At 46.0% G+C, this 21,658-nt stretch overlaps 1 protein-coding gene across 5 annotated transcripts in view; it reads right to left on the bottom strand.

Moving 5' to 3' along the window:
* Positions 1 to 4,950, bottom strand: part of taok3a (TAO kinase 3a) — a 143,981-nt gene extending 139,031 nt beyond the window's left edge. For 3 of the 5 annotated variants that reach the window (XM_078226985.1, XM_078226988.1, XM_078226989.1), the window contains exon 1: positions 4,622 to 4,950. The gene's annotated coding sequence lies outside the window, so the exon portion shown is untranslated. The remainder of the gene's footprint in view (positions 1 to 4,621) is intronic. The other 2 variants (XM_078226986.1, XM_078226990.1) reach the window with 1 other exon arrangement.
* Between the last annotated feature and the right edge of the window lie 16,708 nt (positions 4,951 to 21,658).

Below are 21,658 nucleotides of genomic sequence, written 5' to 3'. Positions count from 1 at the left end.
CTGGTCCTGTCTGTCTGTGTTGTGCAGGCTCCTTATCCTGCTAGTGACTACTTTGCGGGCACCAGCAACTCAACATATGAATTAGTAGGCTCGTCAACTCTTTTAACCTGCTCCACCATTCAATAAGATCATTCCTGATCTGATTTTAACCTCAACTTCACATTCCTGGCTACCCTTGAAAAAAGCGGGTTGTGCAGGTAAGGCAGTGAGAGAAGCTATTGTGAGAATAGGAGGGAAGTTAGGAAGAAAAGCTGAGTTGGGGGAGGGGTTTGGGATGATAGGTATGTGTGCCTGCGTGTGGGCAGGGTGGGTAATTGGGGTTGGGAAGAGGCACATGTGTGCCTATATGTATTGGAGTGACAGTGAGGGGTGTTGGGAGGTGGAGCATGTGTGTCATGAAGGGAAAAGGGGCCGATTACAATGTGTGAATGGGGGGGTTGAAAAGAGGGGTTTCCTGACACCTTCTATCACCAGAGAAAATGGAGAAGTTGGTAGAAATCTACACAAACACATAAAACAAGTTTTACAAAGTACCTGAAAAGTTTACATTTCTATCATGTAAATGTAATCCAAAATACACAAACATTATATAATGTTACTGTGCTGCTGTTTTTGTTGGCATCTCAGGTCATGTTAATTTTCAGGTGTTAAAATATGGTCATCTTGGAAAATAGTTTGGGAAGAACTGTGCTGAAGGCACTTCTAATCACAAATAATTATGCACATTATTTCCAGGTGGATATACTTAACACTGACTGCCAGAATGTGTCCCCAAATGCAGCTTCAATGTGGATGTTGCAGATAAAATGTACAATAAAACCAATGTAACATTCCGCCTGAAGGCACTCCCTCATCACATGACAATATACATCAACTTGACAACTTGAATGGGTGGCAAATTATTACTCAACTCTTCCAAATGGAAAAAACATCCTAAAAATTATAAACCTGTGCAAATTATTGCAGAGAAAAAAGTTACATTTTACCGTGCAGTTTGTACACAATCTTCTTACTGAATGGCACTTAACTATTTAATGTGACGCCTTTTTAAGTTGCTGACAGGAAAAAAAGTAATCTGTTGAAAACATCCCGTTGCAAAACTAATGGCAAAAAGCAATACCAAGCATCTAAGTTAGAAGAATCCTCCCAATCAGTGTGATGCTAAACCAAAAATAAAAGACCTGAGGGAGAGGCGTATATGGTCTTGCCTGGGGCACCAGATGGCTGAGCAAAGGGAATATGGCAAAGTGCAGAGTTGCCTCCACCCCATGATTGTATTTCACCCCCATCCTGGGGCATCCAATGTACCCAGGAGCAGATCCAGGGGATGGGCATCTGACCACAAGTATATGGGATAGTCTGAGGGCAGATCTGGGGGAGGGAGATCCTACCATAAGTGTATGGGATAGATTGAGATCATTACTTGGGCTGCAAACATTAACAGTGTGTGTGTGTGTGTGTGTGTGTGTGTGTGTGTGTGTGGGGGGGGGGGGGGGGGCTGAGTGTTTAAACAGCAGCGTCTGTCAGCTCCACCTGTCACACACAGTGACACTGACACACGCGCACACACACAGTGAGTGACACTGACACACGCGCACACACACAGTGAGTGACACTGACACACGCGCACACACAGTGAGTGACACTGACACACGCGCACACACAGTGAGTGACACTGACACACACACACACACACTGTGACACTGACACACACACACACTGTGACACTGACACACACACACACACACTGTGACACTGACACACACACACACACACTGTGACACTGACACACACACACACTGTGACACTGACACACACACACACTGTGACACTGACACACACACACACTGTGACACTGACACACACACTGTGACACTGACACACACACACTGTGACACTGACACACACACACTGTGACACTGACACACACACACTGTGACACTGACACACACACACACTGTGACACTGACACACACACACACTGTGACACTGACACACACACACACTGTGACACTGACACACACACACTGTGACACTGACACACACACACTGTGACACTGACACACACACACACTGTGACACTGACACACACACACACTGTGACACTGACACACACACACACTGTGACACTGACACACACACACTGTGACACTGACACACACACACACAGTGACACTGACACACACACACACAGTGACACTGACACAAACACACACTGTGACACTGACACACACACACACTGTGACACTGACACACACACTGTGACACTGACACACACACACACTGTGACACTGACACACACACACTGTGACACTGACCCACACACACACTGTGACACTGACCCACACACACACTGTGACACTGACCCACACACACACTGTGACACTGACCCACACACACACTGTGACACTGACCCACACACACACTGTGACACTGACCCACACACACACTGTGACACTGACCCACACACACACTGTGACACTGACCCACACACACACTGTGACACTGACCCACACACACACTGTGACACTGACCCACACACACACTGTGACACTGACCCACACACACACTGTGACACTGACCCACACACACACTGTGACACTGACCCACACACACACTGTGACACTGACCCACACACACACTGTGACACTGACCCACACACACACTGTGACACTGACCCACACACACACTGTGACACTGACCCACACACACACTGTGACACTGACCCACACACACACTGTGACACTGACCCACACACACACTGTGACACTGACCCACACACACACTGTGACACTGACCCACACACACACTGTGACACTGACCCACACACACACTGTGACACTGACCCACACACACACTGCGACACTGACCCACACACACACTGTGACACTGACCCACACACACACTGTGACACTGACCCACACACACACTGTGACACTGACCCACACACACACACTGTGACACTGACCCACACACACACACTGTGACACTGACCCACACACACACACTGTGACACTGACCCACACACACACTGTGACACTGACCCACACACACACTGTGACACTGACCCACACACACACTGTGACACTGCCCACACACACACTGTGACACTGCCCACACACACACTGTGACACTGACCCACACACACACTGTGACACTGACCCACACACACACTGTGACACTGACCCACACACACACTGTGACACTGACCCACACACACACTGTGACACTGACCCACACACACACTGCGACACTGACCCACACACACACTGTGACACTGACCCACACACACACTGTGACACTGACCCACACACACACTGTGACACTGACCCACACACACACACTGTGACACTGACCCACACACACACACTGTGACACTGACCCACACACACACACTGTGACACTGACCCACACACACACTGTGACACTGACCCACACACACACTGTGACACTGACCCACACACACACTGTGACACTGCCCACACACACACTGTGACACTGACCCACACACACACTGTGACACTGACCCACACACAGTGACACTGACCCACACACACACTGTGACACTGACCCACACACACACTGTGACACTGACCCACACACACACTGTGACACTGACCCACACACACACTGTGACACTGACCCACACACACACTGTGACACTGACACACACACACAGTGACACTGACACACACACACACAGTGACACTGACACACACACACAGTGACACTGACACACACACACAGTGACACTGACACACACACACAGTGACACTGACACACACAGTGACACTGACACACACACAGTGACACTGACACACACAGTGACACTGACACACACAGTGACACTGACACACACACACAGTGACACTGACACACACACACAGTGACACTGACACACACACACAGTGACACTGACACACACACACTGACACACACACACACACACTGACACAGTGACACTCACACACTGACACAGTGACACTCACACACTGACACACACACACTGACACAGTGACACAGACGCACACAGTGACACAGACGCACACAGTGACACAGACACAATCGATTTACTGTAAACAACAACCTCTGCCTGGGTCACTGGAAGAGGAACACATGGAAGTTTACACCCTGTCTCCAGCAGGGACCCCGCCCGGTTCGGGCTATTGGGGGGCGGGGGGGGGGGGGGAGAGGGGTGGTGATCGGTACCATGGCCCCAGATAGACAGACAGAGACCGGGGGCAAGTTTGTGGAGGAAACTCTCTCCTCCCGCCCCAATTCACCAAGAACCCACCACAGTGGGTCAACAACTCACTCTGCAAACCCCCCCGAGGGGAGCAGGAAGCGGCTGCACCTCCCGGGACAGGGCACAGACACGCCAATCAGCCCGAACACCGAGCTCGGCTCCAGCACCCGGGCCCCCGACAGTAATTCCCCCGCCACCCAAAACACCCACTCCCCGGTGTAAAGGGCCCGGGGAGTGGAGGGGGCGGAGATGTTGGGGGAAAGTCCCTTCTCTCTCGGGTTCAGACACAGCCTCTCCCCCCCACCCCCCCACAATTTGCCCTCTCCCTCCCCGGGCTGGTGAGTGCCGCCGGTTATCCCTCCCGGTTTCACTCACCTCGCCTTCTTCTCTCTCTCCCCCGCCTTGGACAGAACGAGAGCGCAGCTCGACTTCCTGGTGAAGGCCAAACGGCGCAGGCGGAAACACATCCAGCCCCGCTCCTCCCTCGGCCCGGTGAGTGACAGCGGCCTCCGCCCCGCTCCCTGTTGACGCCGCGAATCGCGGCCGTCGCTCGCTCGCTCACTCACCCAACCAACAACCAGCCCCGCGAGCCCCAACCGCCACTCTCTCGCCACCACCAATATGGCCGCGCCAACGCGCCGCCGCCTCCACCCTGCCGCCAAAGAGAGCCTGGGCGCGCAGCAAGAGTGCACCCCCGTTTCCCCCCTCAACACCGTCCTGTCCCGGGCAGCCAGTCTGCTGGCGGGCCAGCCTGGTTGGAACACGCGCATCATTTCACTGGAATGAAGTGAGATGCTGCTGCTTTAGAAAAACGAGAGAGGAATGATTTTTTGGCAATGTTGTCCCTTTATTATGATTTTTAAATAAAGTTTAACTTTATTTATCAGTGTCACCAGTAGGCTTACATTAACACTGCATTGAAGTTACTGTGAAAATCCCCTAGTCGCCACACTCTGGCGCCTGTTCGGGTCATGATGTGGAGATGCCGGCTTTGGACTGGGGTAAGCACAGTAAGAAGTCTCACAACACCAGGTTAAAGTCCAACAGGTTTATTTGGTAGCAAATAGTAGAAACTTGATGTCTGTGTATTTGCTACCAAATAAACCTGTTGGACTTTAACCTGGTGTTGTGAGACTTCTTACTGTGCCTGTTCAGGTACACAGGGAAAACTTAGAATGGCCAATGCATTTAACCGGCGCACCTTTCGGACTGTGAGAGGAAACTGGAGCACCTGGAGGGAACCTGTGCAGACTCCACACGGGCAATGACCCAAGCCAGGAATTGAACCCAGGTCCTTGGCGCTGTGACGCAGCAGTGCTAACCACTGTGCCACCGTGCCGTCAAAGTGAGATGCTGCTGATTTAGAACAAAAAAAAGAGGGATTTTTTTTGGAATGTTGTCTCATTATTATTTAAATCAATTATAACACACCCCTGTTTTTTAAAATCTCAAACCAAGTTAAGATACAGTTCAATCATAACGTAACTGAATAGTAGAATAGACTCAATGGATTGAATAACCTACTCCTGCTGTCCGATCCTTAGGCAAAGTCTTAATTTCATATTCCACATCAAGACATTTCAAATGTATCTCTGAGCTCTGACGAAGGATCATCCTGACTCGAAATGTTAGCTCTATTCTCTCCCCACAGATACTGTCAGACCTGTTGAGTCTCTCCAGCATATTCTGTTTCTGTTTCAAGTGCATCATTATTTATTAACCCTTGTTCCCATATCCAAAATGTTCTTGTTTTCTCATGTCTTTGCTAACCAAGCCTTGAACAAATTTCTATAAGATAATCAATAATTCAGGAAATGAAGAAAGACCGAATCTCAAAAGCCTTATTCCATGTGCACCTTTTCAAAGGAATGTGGTCCCAGATGGGACTGTAAAACACAGGTAGGCACAATTTCAATCAACATAAGAGGTTAAAATCAGCGATCACTAATATGAAATAGTCCCATTTGACTGGATTTGGCCCATAGCCCTCTAAACCTTTCCCATCCATGTCCTTGTTCAAATGCCTTTTAAATGTTGTAATTATACCTGCCTCTAACATCTCCTCTAGCAGCTCATTCCGTATACGCACCACCTTCTGTGTGAAAAAGTTGCCCCCCAGGTCCTTTTTAAATCTTTGCCCTCTCACCTTAGACTTTTCCCCTCGAATTTTGGACTCCCCTCCCTTAGGGAAAAGACCTTGGCTGTTCACCTTATCTATGCCCCTCATTATTTTATAAATCCCGATAAGGTCACCCCCATCCTCTTACACTCCAGGGAAAAAAATCCCAGCCTATCCAGCCTTTCCTTATAATCTACCTCTTTGACCAGGATTTTGCTCACCTGTTTCTCTGTAACTCTAATGCTATATCAGAGCGACTTAAAAAGCAAAATACCTTAGATACATTCCAGAGGAAATGTTGGCAACGTGAAAGCCATATTTCCTTGTTTTATTTTCTTTCAAAGGGGTATATGTTATTTTGCAAACTGATCTTGGGGAAAATTATAATGGTAAATATTTACTGTGATGCAGAAATGGTGAAAGTGTTTTGTGACATTTTATTATGTATTATTTCAATGCATTGTATACTTAAGAGAAAATAAACAGCCCTGACATAGGGTATATCTGAAACAGCAACTTCCCTTTTATCTTGCAAGATGCTGATGACTTGCTTTCTACATCCAACATTTTCTGTGTTTGTTTCAAATTGTTAGAATAGCAAATAAAAAAATGTTGACTTTGATGTAATTTAGTTAATGATGATCTTAAAGTTTACGAATAATGGCATGCCACATTTCTGATATCTTCAGCATTGTTTGAAGACCTCCTTCAAATGAAAATGCTGTTCTAGGATTAAATCGCTTCAAACAACAGAGATTCTGCAGAAGCAAACAGAACAAGTTGTTCACAGTTAAAGTACTTCTTTTCCCAAAGGCACATCCAAGAGAAAGAAATGTCACTGGTGTAACTACAGCAGCAATATTTTAAAAAAAGAAATTAAACCAACCTGTTGAAACAAGGAATAATTTTGAATTTAAAAAATCAAAAGCTTTTGAAAGGGTTTTTGATCAGCAAAACTGGTCTTTGGTACTAAAACAAGTGACCCATGCAGTATTTTAAAGCCTCTTTGTTGTTTGCAGATCACCCTACCATTCTGTGACCTGTAAATTTCAATGTTGTCCTCCCAAGGCCACTTGCAAATTATCTGTATGTACATAGAACAGAAGCACTATCCCTCGGGTATGCTATTACAACATTTTATCAGGCCAAGCACCACTTTTTAAACCAAACTTCAGTTTCTTACCTCTTAATGCTACAATTTATCTTCTGATTAGGAAGCTGCTGTTCCAATTCACAGCTAGGAGGTGAGCAAACTTCTGATACTGAGACTGAATGATCCCACTGGGGAAACTGATAACCAGCCTCCAATATCTTGCAAGCAAGAAGGAGCAGTGTGCTGGATTTCTCCCTCCTCTTGATTGTTCCGTGACTCCTGCTCGAAACGCTTGTTGTCAGATGAAGACAAAGAGGGTATCCGACAGTGAAACAGCTATCAGCACTAAATGAGTAAGATCATACTAGCAAGGACAAAACACAGCCTTTTACTCTCCCTGATCACAAAAATACAAATCTTCATATTTCTCAGTTTTGATGCTTCTCACAAGAGTTTAAAACGGGCGGCGTGATGGCACAGTGGTTAGCACTGCTACCTCACAACGCCATCAACCCAGGTTTGATTCCAGCCTTGGGTTGCTGTCTGTGTGGAATTTGCAAGTTCTCCTCATGTCTGTATGGGTTTCCTCCGGTGCTACGGTTTCCTCCCACAGTCCAAAGATATGTAGGTTAGATGTATTGGCCATGCTAAATTGCCCTTTAATGTCCAAAAATGTGCAGGTTAGGTGGATTAGCCATGGTAAATGTGTGGAGTTATGGGGATAGGACGAGGGGACAGCCTGGCTGGGATGCTCTTTTGGAGAGTCGGTGCAGACTTGATGGGCCAAATGGCCTCCTTCTGCACTGTAGAAAATCTATGCTTTTAGACCACAGGCATTAATTGACATTTACCTTAAGAATGTAAAGTCCCCATAACAAAGTATGATAAAAAGATACAGCACAAGTGGCCTGTGGCATATTGAACTGTTGCACTACCACATGGGACAACCGGGTGATGGTGCTGCACTTGTGATTTCTCAACTCTTCAGTTCCTACTATGGATATGTGTGTGAGGAGGTTAATCCAGAGGGTAAATATCTCTTCACAAGGAGCAAATAAATCTAGAGATCATTCACAACTGAATCACATGCACATCACCTCAATATTGCTGACAGAAAGGCTGACATTGCCTCAGGATCCTAATCATTGTTTAGTATTCTTTGTCAGAATTGTATGGACACTGACTATAAACAGGATCTGCTCATGCAGTTAGGATATTTTTCCACCCTCCACCCTCACAATTAAATAGTCTGCCAACATTCATACATGAAGTGTGATTACTTGGGAAGTGTACTGGAGGGCACCAGTGCCCGCCAAAGTGCACCACACCTGGAGTTAATACCTTCAAGGGAGGAGAAACGGAGAGGGGGGAAAATTAAAAAACGAGAAGTGAGGGAAACAGATGAAATGGGAAACTGGGAGCCCTGTGATTTTCCAATGATTACAATTTAGATGTGAGATATTTTTGCACTGGATCATACTTGCCAACCATTCCTTTTCTTTATTCCAGATAATCTCATAGAATCCCGACAGTGCAGAAGGAGTCCGTTCGGCCGATCGGTTCTGCACCATCCACAATCCCACCCAGGCCCTATCCCCATAACCCCAACTATTTACCCTATTAGTCCCCCTGATACCAGGGGAAATTTAGCATGGCCAATCCACCTAACCTGCACATCTTTGGACTGTGGGAGGAAACCGGAGCACCCGGAGGAAATCCACGCAGACACGGGGAGAACGTGCAAACTCCACCCAGGCAGTCACCCGAGGCTGGAGTTGAACCGGGGTCCCTGACGCTGTGAGGCAGCAGTGATAGCCACCATCTCATTTTTAACTTTTGTCCTGAATTCTATCTAATTGGATTTGCATGAAAAATATATTTTTTCCTCAAGGTTTTTCCTCAAGAGACAGTTGAAGCTGGCTTGTAATTTTCTTCATATAAAGCGTTTGCTGGCTTTTGCCAGAAAGCTAGATCCAGCATAAGAACTGTTTCCCCACCCACTCTAGAACATAATTTACCTCACTGAGTCAATTATCTTGCTCTGCGACATGAAGTGATTCACAACTCAGTGACACTGCTTGTCTGCAGAGCGGTACATGACTCACTGAGAGATCAGGAAACAAGCTTTGGAAAATGTGTAGGTGGATTATGACCTGCGTTTGTGCTTTGGTATGCTTTATCTAGTTCTCCTTTTCCCTTTATCAACTTTATTTCTGGTGATTTCACCTCCCCCCCCCCTCCCCCTCCGCCCCCCCCCCCCCCTCCCCTCTCCATCATTCAGGGAGACTTGCAGTAGTCTACAAGTATTGTTTATTCAATTTTGAACCGTGATTACATATCTACAATAATTAATAATCTACAGTAAGTGTACGAATATATAAACATTATCCTGAGTTTGTTTCTGGTTATTATATGCACAAGAGGTGCAACCATAAGTACCAGCCTGAATCTGTGAGGTATGTTATACACCACTGTAGTTTGTTCCATTGCCTTCTGTTTTTTTGCCTTGTTTTCCTGACTTTCAGGATCCAATAATAACACTCTCCTTTTTAATAAAGCTGTTTTCTGGTGGTGGTTGACATTTTTATTTTGCTTTCCAACTCACCATTTCCTTATCCTTTTGCCTCCTCTCCCTTGGGCTAAGCCAACAAAAAGAAATTCACTTGAGATCCAATAAAGATATCATGCTCCTAACTTTCAAGAAACAGGCTATAAAATGTGAGCTTTGTGCACATCTCACAGTGGTTGCCAGAAGGTCAGGTGACTTCTGTTTGTGCTTTCTGAACAGACAGAATATTTCACGAAATGTGGTGGCGGGCAGGAAGGTCAGCGTGACTCCCATCAGCCAGCAGGGTGGGTCGCCACGCCAGATCACCTGCTTCTCAGCTCATTATTTATACATAAACGAGCAGTGCATCGAATCTCGTGGCCTGCCATTGCCCCATTGGGTCGAAGTTCCAGCTGCCATATTTAAATGGCACCCACACAGAGCAGGACTTCTTGAGTTGAGTGATGGCCCCCCAGAAGAAGCAAGCCCTCTGCCCTAAGTTCATCAACAGGTACCTGGAGAGACTCCTTTAGGCAGTCCAGGACCGGCGGGAGGTCCTCTACCCTTGTGATGGGAGCCAGAGGCCTACCAACCTCACAAGGCAGGCTTGACAGGAGATCGCCTGGGAAGTCAGCACCTGTGGACCTCAGAAAAAGACTTGCCTTCCAGTGCCAAAAAGGAGGAATGATCTCATCTGCTCCGCCAAGATAAGTTAATCTTCTCCTGACTCTCAACTCACACTTTCATGAAGACATCAGACATTTGCAGGGCTACAGTCCATAGGGATCTCTCACACATTATTAGCAGAAGAGACATCACCATGCATTCTCTCACACATTATTTAACATCTTAATCTCTTGATATCCTACACGAGTCTCATCTTCAGCCCTTACATAGGACCAATCAGCACACAGACCAGGCAGGCACGCTTATCATCTGCTCTTGCATCTGTCCTGCTCACAGGCTACCCATCTGTCTTCATGCAGAATAAGATCACCCACAGCGAGAGGGAGAGATCCCAGACCAGAGGAGCTCAGGCCGTACAATCCTCTTGAGGAGCAGGCGGCAGAGCTGGCTGGTGAAGACAGTGAGCGTTCCTGACTGAAGGCGAGACCAGCATCTCCCAACAAGCCAGGGAGTGAGTGTCCTTCCAGTAATCATCACCCACTCACCTGACATTGTGAGTGCTATTTACTGTAAGTGACTCTCTCGCCAATCACTAAATATCTCTTATCCATCTTACAACCACCAGCAAGAAATGACAATGGGAAACCAGCAGCCAGGTCATCCACTCCAGCCCTTAAAGCACCTTGGATGAGGAGACTGAGGAAGCATCCAAGGAAGACTCGTCACAGCATTTACCTGCCCCCTGCAGGAGCACAGAGACACACCGCTCGGTGGGTCCTAGTACTACAGCAGGGGTCCACCATCTGGTGGACACAGCTCAGAAACCTGTCCACAGCAGACGGAGGCAGTGACAGCCAAGGTCACCGACACTAGAAGAACTGCTGGAGGCCCGTCTCCTGCTGAGTTCAAGTCCAATGTTGACCCTTTTGACTCGACCCTCAGAAAGATGTTGGAGCTCCAACAACAGGCAGGGGAGCAGCAGGGAGAGTTGACAGAGGTGTTCACCAGATTACAACAGAGGATGGAGGAGTCTGTACATGTTCCGTCAGATGTTGTGGCTCTGATGTGCAAGCATTGAGGGCACCATTGGAAGAATGGCATCTATCATGGAGATCCTGGTTCTGTACTTCTGGTTCTGCCGGATATGCACTCAGACCTGTATACCATCACTGTAGCCATGACTGATCCATCAGTGGCTAGACAAAAGGGGAACAGGGCACCTCAATCTTCCTCCAGGTGACCCTCCTCCTCAAGGAGGCAAAGAGGGGCCCAGAGGCACCTACAAGGAGGAGGAGCATCAGCCAGGCACCCCAGGGGTATCCAACCAGTCCAAATTCCTCTAACTGTGACCCCAGCTGCTCAAGCCAAGGAGGGAGCACTGCCCCACAGCAGGAGACCCAAAGCAGTTCAGTGCTGTCCAGGCCTCGGGCCTCCAGAGGACAAATGCCAAGGTCATCTCAGACAACAGGGCGTAGCAGTGAGCAGGCTGCTGCTGTTCCATCTCTGCTGCGGATGTTGGAGATGGACTTAGATGTAATAGACCTGAGGGACATGAGGGGAGATAAATGAGATGTAATGGTAGGGTTAGGAAGTACTGAGAGCACTATGGTGGCACAGGTATTCAGTCACTGTATATACTTTGCACATCTGTCAATATGTTTTGCTTTTCTGAAAGTCCCATCTGGTGAATGGCACTTCCATGTGGTGTAATGCTCTGAGGTCATCCAAGTGTAACAGATGCCCTTCCATCTCCTCATTTATCTCCCCTCATGTCCCTCAGGTCTATGGTGTCTCACTCGATCTCAGTCACCTTTACGTCCACAGAAGCAAAATTGACAAAGCCAGTTGCCAAAGCCATCAGCATGGCAGTTGGAGAATTCATATGAAAGACTTGCATTTGAGGATCACATAATATGGCCTCATGAGTATAGATTTTGCATGTTTGTTTATTCTCCCAATGCTGCTGCACTGACATCATTGTCTGTGGATATAATATGTGTTATGGTCAACCCCCTTTGGAGTCATTCCAACCTGGTGCATTTTTCAATGGCTTCCATGCAATATCCGTCTGGTTTGGGTGTGGATTATAATTTAATTAATAGTCTGGGACCTTAGCCATTCATGGTGGCCTGCAGCTTGATGTCGTGATTATGTATACGTCTAAACATTATCCCTATATTAATTCTCACTCTCCTCTTGTATGATGCAGAGCAATGGAACTAGCTAACACTTGGTGACCCCTGAAATGTCTGCTAGATGACCACGACAATGCAAGGTTGGAGATGTGTGTCTAGCCTCATGATGCTGGCCTGTTAATTATGAGGATGCTTGTTTTGTACCTGAAGTTCTGGCTAGCATGGCTTGATAAAATCCCTGTGCTAGCCCTTAGAAAGGCAATCGGCAATGTTATCTGATCATGACAGTGCCATCAATGTCTAGGCTTCCTCGTGTGTATTGTAATCTGCTGGAATGAAAGTGTGGAGGCCTCTAATGGGATGAGAGAGAAGCTCCAGTACATCTGTAATGTGGCCTTTATTATCAATGCAGTTACTAAGTAATGCTTAAATGTGGTGTTAACACTGACCGGGCCAACTCACTCCCAGGTGCCATGGCAATGTGGATGTGAATTTGAGAAGCTCCCAATGAAGGCTGGGTCATGAGTACTTGTCAATGCTCAGACCATGGTGCTGTTGAAGCTAATCAGAACTGGTGTGTTGATGAGTTACCAATCATTCTCCAGTCAATCACTCCAACTCCAATCCATTCTCTGGACAATAGGGGGTGTGGTGAACTACTGTTACTACATGTATGTGCCTGGACACAAACTTGCCATCACGTCGGATCATAGAATCTCTACAGTACAGAAGGAGGCCATTTGGCCCATCGAGCCTGCACCTACAACAATCCCACCCAGGCCTTATCCCTGTAACCCTACATATTTGCCCTACTAATCTCACTAAGGGTCAATTTAGCATGGCCAATGAACCTAACCTGCACATCGTAGGAGTGTGGGAGGAAACTGGAGCACCCGGAGGGCACCTAGGCAGATATGAGGAGAATGTGCAAACTTCACACGGACAGTCACCCAAGGCTGGAATTGAACCCGGGCCCCTGGCACTTCGAGGCAGCAGCGCTAAGCACTACGCCACCGAGCCACCCTTGGTCAAACCTAGTCAGCGGGGAGTTGAGACAATGGCTGGAATTCTCCGGCCGTTCACGTCAGTGTGATTCTCCTGACCCACTGCAGTGAACGGAGATTTGGCTGAGCGCAGTCTGAAACCAACATAACACAAAATAAGACGATTCCTCCAGCAAGAAGAGTAGAACTCTGCCTGAATAACCAACCAGCTCAGATAATGAAAGGCAGAGGGGCTAAGTTACATTCACCTGCAAAGATTTGTCTCCACAGAAACTCAATCACGACTTATTTTATTTAAGCTAATATCATGATGTGTGTGTGTGCACGCATGAGGGAGTATGATTTGTTGTGTTTACATTTTGGGATGTTCTGATTTAAATGTACCCAAATTACTGAAAATTACATCCTGCAAAAAGTTTAAAACTCACTCCCTCTAAAACACACCGTGTCACAGATAACTGAGAAATGAAGAGAAAGGGGAAAAGCTATCCCACCCGCTCTCTCCCCATAACAGACAACTTATAAAGACCACCATTGGATCGCTGGCATTATTGGCAGTAACCGAGTCAATGCTGGAATCAAAATCATCAGAACAGGTTAGCAAGCCTGACTCTATAGCTCTCAATATTTGCATAAGGATTGCCACAAACTGAGATAATACCTTGTCAGGTGATGCCAACAAACTGATTAATAAATTCCCTTTCAGGCAGTTCCTCAGACCATACCTTGATCTTATGCTAGTTAGATGGGTATTGCTGTTCATGGAGCAGTGATTGGAACTATTTCCGACTGTAGCCTGGCATTGGAGCTACTTAAGGTGATGCAGAGGCAGAGTATGCCTCAAGCACTATATGTTAAAGGGCAAATTTTATACAGAGTCCCCAAATATACTCAGCTAATTATCCAACCTGTCACCAGACAGGTACTTCACTGCTCCCAGTCTCGGTCTTCCTGCATTCAAATAAATTGAAATTTGACAGTCTGTAGGCCAGAACTTCCTTCCAATAATCAAAATAAGCAAGTCAAGGTTGTGAGCTGAGTATGGAATTGGTTTCACAAAAGGGTGAATCTTGCACTGTCGGAAGACAATTAAAGCAAGTGTCATGCTCCCTGTCATTGAGAACGGTGATAAACCATTATAATTGTGGTACCAGGTACCGGCATTGACCAATGGCTACAAAGATTGTGCTAACCGGGGTAAATTAATCCAAGACTTGGACTAATGGGCGGCATGGTAGCACAGTGGTTAGCACTGCTGCTTCACAGCTCCAGGAACCTGCTTCGATTCCCGGCTTGGGTCACTGTCTGTGTGGAGTTTGCACATTCTCCTCGTGTCTGCGTGGGTTTTCTCTGGGTGCTCCGGTTTCCTCCCACAGTCCAAAGATGTGTGGGTTAGGTTGATTGGTCATGCTAAAGATTGCCCCTTAGAGTCCTGAGATGCGTAGGTTAGAGGGATTAGCGGGTAAATATGTAGGGATATGGGGGTAGGGCCTGGGTGGGATTGTGGTCGGTGCAGACTCGATGGGCTGAATGGCCTCCTTCTGCACTGTAGGGTTTCTTTGAATCTATGACTGTGAGGCAAAGGAACATTTCAGTGGAACTTAAAAATTAGTAAATCTTTGTGAATATAAAAGCGAATTACTGCAGATTCTGGAATCTGAAACAAAAACAGAAAACGCTGGAAAATCTCAGCAGGTCTGACAGCATCTGTGGAGAGAGAACAGAGCCAACGTTTCAAGTCAGGGTGACCCTTCATCAAAGCTCACAGAGACAGTTGCTGAGGAAGGCCATATGGCTGTGAGTGCGAGTTTTGGTAGACACCTTGTCAAACACCGGGAGGGAAATGGAAAGCAATGAAGGTGGACAGGGTAAAAGAAAGAGACGGAAATTCTGACAGAGGGAAGAGCAGTACTTCTTCAGGATAAGCATTCCTGGAAGAGAAGCAGCAGTTAGTTAAACAGTAAGATAAAGGCAAAATAATGCGGATGCTGGAATCCGAAACAAAAACAGAAAATGCTGGAAAATCTCGGCAGGTCTGACAGCATCTGTCGAGAGAACAGAGCCAACAGAGGATCAATTTTCCTCCTGATTGCCATCCCGCAATCCTTATAAGCAGTGCATGTACGATTGATGGACCTTTGCTCAGGACAGGGTTAGGCTCGACTGTCAGAATGATCCTTCGTCAGAGCTGGGAACATTTTCTCTCTATTTTTTAAGTGTGTGAAGCAAGAATATAAATCAGCTAACCAGCAAATGCTGGAAAATCTCAGCATCTCTCCCCACAGATTCTGTCAGGCCTGCTCAGATTTTCCAGCATTTTCTGTTTTTGTTTCAGATTCCAGCATCCGCAGTATTTTGCTTTTATCTTAATCTAAACCAGCTAACCAGCAAAAACAAAAGAGGCATAACGGACACTGTCCTGGAGGCGAACAAAAATGATTTTGCCGAAGAAGGGGATGTGGGGGAAGAAACAGAGCTTAGGGATCATCAGGATACCAGGGGTCTGTTCTTCTTATTCATCTTGGTCTGTTGCCGGGAAGTGGGTGGGATGAAGGATATAGTCCAGGGGTGCTGAACGATGGATTTGTAGGGGTAAAAAAAAAGGAAGTCCCAGGTTTGTTCCTAACTTAGAGTCATAGATAGAGGTTTACAGCATGGAAACAGGCCCTTCGGCCCAAGCTGTCCATGTAGCCCTTTTTTTTTTAAGCCCCTAAGCTAGTCCCAACATGTCCTAAGTTGGCTGATCCCAGTCCCCGGTGATGGAAGCAGTGCTAGAATTCACCTCTGTACCCCTTAGAGGAAAATTGGCCAGAACTTTCCTCCTGATTGCCATCCCGCAATCCCTCTCAGCAGTGCATGTACAATCGATGGATTTTTGCTCAGGACAGGGTTGGGCTCGACTGTGACAGCTTGCTTGAACGAACAGCCTGCTGGAGTCAATGATCATGATTCGCTCATGCAGAATGGCTGCTTGGGTGAGACGGTAGAAAGTGACTAACATCCATGGAATCGGATCTTCAAAGAATCAAGCAGAGGATTAGCCAGGGAGAGAATGAGTACAAAAATTTTGGAGACAAAAAGAGTGTAGTGTAAAACAAATGTTCCTTTTCTGTTAGAGTTCTAAAATATGGTTACAAGTTGCAAACTTATACAGATGTAAGGAAGTTACATCCTCAACAAATACACAGTAAATTTAAGTCCATGACTTCATCTTTCATATACACCATAAATCATTACTCTGCTTCTGATTGAGGTGTCCTGGAATCAGACACAGGTTTGAAATCAACAAAACCTATACTAAAGTTACACACCTGATGCATATGCTTAGAATGCCAATATATGCCAATTCTGTTATTTATATCATAAAAGGAGATATTAGAACATAATTATACTATATTCACAAAAGTGAGAGTAAACTACATATTGTTAGATAAATTATGTCTTAGCTGACACCACCTCTATTACACTTTTACTTATATTCCATTGATAAAGTAACTTGACTCCTCCTCAAAAGGTGAAATTGCCCATTTTGGAAGGAAGAATAAAAAGGCAGCATATTATCCAAATGGTAAGAGATTACAGAGCTCTGAGATGCAGAAGGATCTGGCTGGCTTAGTGCATGAATTGCAAACAGTTGCAGTTACAGCAAATAATTGACAAAGCTGATAGAGTGTTATCAATTATTGCAAGGAGAATTGCATACAAAATTTGGGAGTTAATGCTTCAGTTATACAGAGCATTAATGAGACCACATCTGGAGTACTGTGTACAGTATTGATCTCCTTATTTCAGGAAGGATGTAAATGAGTTGGAAGCAGTTCAGAGAAGATTTACCAGACTGATACCTGGAATGAGTAGGTTGGCTTATGAGGAAAGGTTGGATTGGCTAGGATTGTATTCACTGGAGTTTCGAAGAGTAAGAGGCAGCTTGATTGAAACATAAAAGATCCTGAGGGGTATTTTGACAGGATGGATGTGAAAGGGATATCTTCTCTTGTGGGCGAATCTAGAACCAGGGGTCACTGTTTAAAGATAAGTGGTTGCCCATTTGAGAAGTTTTTTCTCTCGGATAGTCATGAGTCTTTGGAACACATTTCCTGAAAAGGCAGTGGAAGCAGAGTGTTTGAATATTTTTAAGGCAGAGGTAGATAGATTCTTGATAAACGAAGGGGCTAAAGCTTATCCAGGGTAGACAAGAATGTGGAGTTGAGGTTGCAATCAGATTGGTCTTGATCTTATTGAATGGCAGAGCAGGTTCGAGAGGCTGAGTGGCCTACTCCTGTTCCTAATTCATTGGCAGGATTTTATGGCCTCGCTCGAGCGAGACTGAAAAATCCCGCTCAAGGACAACAACATTTCCAGTGTCCGTCCCTCACTCACTCCGATTCTGTGGCAAGCAGGGTGGTAGAATCCCGGCACATATGTTCATATATCCCCGTTGCCAAAGCAGTGAATTAGTGGCAGTGCAGGAATTCTACCCACTCATATTAATCACTCTCAATTCTTTGCAATTTCTTGCTGAGGCTTTGCATCAGCATACAGGGTAGACCTGAAGTGATCCTGTTCCTAAGAAGATTCCCATCAATGGGAGGAAAGCAAATTCAATTTGGAAATAGTGGTTAGCACTGCTGCCTCACAGCGCCCAGGATCCTGGTTCAATTCTAACCTCGGGTGACTATCTGTGTGGAGTTTGCACGTTCTCCCCGTGTCTGCGTGGGCTTCCTCCTGGTGCTTCGGTTTCCTCGCACACTCCAAATATGTGCAGCTTAGATTGATTGGCTGTGCTAAATTGCCCCTTAGTGTCAGGGGGATCAGCAGGGTAAATAGGTAGGGTTACAGGGATAGGGCCTGGGTGTGATTGATGTTGGTGCAGGCTCGATGGACTGAATGGCCTCTTTCTGCATTCTAAGTATTCTATGGTTCTATGATAGGAACAGGCGAAAGCCATTCAGCACCTCAAACCCATTGAACCATTCAACTAGATCATGGCTGATAAAAGCAAAATACTGCCGATGCTGGAATCTGAAACAAAAACAGAAAATGCTGGAAAATGTCAGCAGGTCTGACAGCAGCTGTGGGGAGAGAATAGAGCCAATGTTTTGAGTCTAGACGACCCTTCATCAGAACTGTTATGGCTGATCTGTTTCTTAACTCCATCCACCTTCCTTGGTGTCATAACTCCAAATAACCTTGCCTTCCAAAAATCTCAGTTTTAAAATCTCCAACTGACCAGGCATTGGCTGATCTCTGGGGAGAGTGTTTCAGATTTCCACGACAGAACCTTTAAGTGAAGAGGTGCCCCTTGGCCTGACACAACCCTCAGATGGCCCAGTTCCAGTTTCAAGATTATGATCCCTTCTTCTGAACCAAAGGAAACGGCACCACTCTATTATCCCCCATCAGCTTCCCCTAACAACTCAGACATTTCAGTCAGATCACTCATCAATCTTCGACACTCAAGCCCTTGCAGCCTGACCTCACAACTTAATCTTTTCGACTCCCATTTTATTCTAACAAATCTGCCCGCACCACCTCCAAGGTCAATGTATCCTTTTGGAGATGTGGTGCGCAAAGTGGGATCCAACCAGAGTTTTAGGAGAAAGAAGTCCCTTATTCTCTGCTGCACCTGTGGAGGCGAAGTAAAAGTCAGAAGAGCAAGACCAGCATCAAGGGCAAAAAGCCACAGAAGAGGGTAATTCAGGCTGCATGAGGGGAGGTGGCAGAGGCAGTTAGTGTAATTTCCATTACCTCAAGAACAACCAACGGAGGCTAATAACTTCACACGAGTAGTAAGTATAGATACTGGGGCCATTACACATCCAGCAGTAATTTAGCCTTCACTCACCTTTTTTAAAGTTTATTTATTAGTATCACAAGTAGGCTTACAATAACACTGCAATGAAGTTACTGTGAAAATCCCCTAGTTGCCACACTCCAGCGCCTGTTCGGATACACTGAGAGAGAATTTAACATGGCCAATGCACCTAACCAGCACGCCTTTCAGACTGTGGGAGGAAACAGGAGCACCCAGAGAAAACCCACACAGACACAGGAAGAATCTGCAGACTCTGAACAGACAGTGACCCAAGCCAGGATTTGAACCCCGGTCCCTGGCGCTGTGAGGCAGCAGTGCTAACAACTGTGTCACCGTACTGCCCTAAAAGTGGGTTCGCTCAAAGTGGGGCTCGAACCCATGACCATGAGGTTAAAAGTTTCATGTACGACCGACTGAGCTAGCTGGGCATCCGTACCCAATTTATTTTGTGTTTGTGTTTCAGAGAAACTCAGTAACACAAAGAGCAGCAGGAGCAACAACCATCTACATTTATGTATCACGTTTAATGTGGAAAATGTCACCAGACATTTCACAAATGCACACTCAGCCAAAAAATGGAGGCGTTAGTAAGGATGACTGAAAATTGTCTGATGACAAAGTCCATTTGATAGAAATAGATTGGAAAGAAAGGGTGTGGGAGAGAGGAGGGAGGCTGACAAATATAATGTAGGTGTTTGTTTCTCACCCCATGCTCTTGGAGGAGTACATGGGAGTGGGGGAACTGAATGGAGGCTCAGAGTGAGTTAATTAGTCTATCTCACTAACTGCAATATTTTTTGTTCCTGAAGAGAGTTTCTTTCGTTTCCAAATCACTACCTTTGTATCTTAAAAATGCTCGGTATTTCCTACAGCTCCATCCCAAATACCATCTGCAGCCATTGTTGGCTCGTTTCCCCACGCCACCGTCCCATACAATCCACCAACCCCCACCAGAAAGGAAGAAACCAAAATGGATAAAATGATTAAGTGACAAAGAGACCAAAAAGCTGCAGTTTATGAGTGTTTGACTTTGTGTCTAGTCCTGTTCTCAGTTCAAAAATTTTGATTCCTGTTATTATTTGATGAACTCCTACATATACATTAACAAGTCAAATTGTTTATGTAAACAAATCACAATATAATTACACATTCTCACCGATGGAGGGGTGCTTCAGAGCCACCACTGGTGAGCGGGTGTGATAAGAGTGTGACAAGTTTACGTAGACAGTTTCCATTATACTGTGGCTTTGCACATGGGAACTCAAAATTCAGTCTGCAGTCTTTGGGTGAAGCAGGGTTGGAGGATGGAGGAGCTGGGGGGTGGAGGTTACATAGCTGACATCTAACCTATATTTTAAAGTTATATTTTTATAAATTCCTATGATCACACTGATGAATAATGGACTGGAGTTGGTATGCCGTGCACTTCCTGTCCATCACGGTTTGTCACAGTTGCTCTGTGTTGCACTGAGAACAATTCTGAAGAAACAAAGGTAGTCATTTAGAGGTTTACAGCATGGAAACAGGCCCATTTAGAAAGGAGAGAAAAATCTCTCCAGGGATAAAAGATTACTGCAGTCAGCGAGATAGATTTTCACCTTTAATGCCAGTGTGTTAGAGTTTGGTGGGCAAAAACATTTATCACATAATCAGACAAATCTGTTCAGACTTTCCATTCATTGAAATGAACGGATTGCAGATTGCGAGCAGCCTGTACTTAATTGTATGGTTTGACCTGCGATATACTTATGTTCTAGTTTTAAAAAAGAAAATCTGCCTCGGAAAATCCCGAACATCTGCACACTGCTTCTGTACACTGTCTGACCGAAAGTTACCCGATTATCCCTGACTACCCCCACCCCCGAGTAAATACTTCACAACCTAACCAACCTCCCCACCTATCTTTCCCAGCCCCTGACTATTCGTACACTCGACTACTCCCCATCTCTTGATTAACACTCTTAAACCCCTACTATGCCTCCATATCACCGACTAGCCCCCTCAACTATCCTCCACACACCCCAACAACCCCATCCTCTGAATAACACATATCAATTATCTGACCATTACT

Source organism: Mustelus asterias, chromosome 13 (assembly GCF_964213995.1).
Source record: "Mustelus asterias chromosome 13, sMusAst1.hap1.1, whole genome shotgun sequence".
Classification (NCBI taxonomy): Eukaryota; Metazoa; Chordata; class Chondrichthyes; order Carcharhiniformes; family Triakidae; genus Mustelus; species Mustelus asterias.
This window is presented reverse-complemented; position numbering and strand designations above follow the sequence as displayed.